Raw genomic sequence first — 789 nt, 5'->3', positions numbered from 1 at the left:
CTTCCGAGATCTATCTATCTATTTATTTATTTATTTATTTATTTATTTATTTATTTATTTATTTATTTATTTATTTATTATTATTTTTTTTTCTTCAGAGACAGGGTTCTCTCCATGTTGCTCAGACTGGATTTGAACTGAGCTCAAGCAATCTGCCTGCCTCAGCCTCCGAAGGTGTTGGGACTAGAGACCAATGTGCCCTGGAGAGTTAAAATTTTAATTTTTGAGCCGGGCGCGGTGGCTCACGCCTGTAATTCCAGCACTTTGGGAGGCCGAGAAGGGCAGGTCACAAGGTCAGGAGTCCGCGACCAGCCTGACCAACATGGTGAAACCCCGTCTCTGCTAAAAATACAAAAATTAACCGGGCGTAGTGGTGCGTGCCTGTAATCCCAGCTACTTGGTAGTCTGAGGCAGGAGAATCGCTTCAACCCGGGAGGCAGAGGTTGCGGTGAGCCGAGATCGTGCCTCCAGGCTGGGCAACAGAGGGAGAGACTCCATCTCAAAAAATAATGATAATTTTTGTTCATCATAGACATTTTGGTGTTAATTTCAGTTTTTCAAAATACTGCATTCCTTGTTATTGAAGGTTTTGTTTGTATTTTGTGAGACGGAGTCTCACTCTGTCACTCAGGCTGGAGTGCAGTGGCATGATCTTGGGCTCACTGCAACTTCTGCCTCCCGGGTTCAAGCGATTCTCCTTCCTCACCCTGCCAAGTAGCTGGGAATACAGGCGCCTGCCACCATGCCTGGCTAAGTGTGTGTGTGTGTGTGTGTGTGTGTGTGTGTGTG

The sequence above is a fragment of the Mandrillus leucophaeus genome, unplaced genomic scaffold (genome assembly GCF_000951045.1).
Source record: "Mandrillus leucophaeus isolate KB7577 unplaced genomic scaffold, Mleu.le_1.0 Scaffold112, whole genome shotgun sequence".
Classification (NCBI taxonomy): Eukaryota; Metazoa; Chordata; class Mammalia; order Primates; family Cercopithecidae; genus Mandrillus; species Mandrillus leucophaeus.
Note: the sequence above shows the minus strand (reverse complement) of the source record.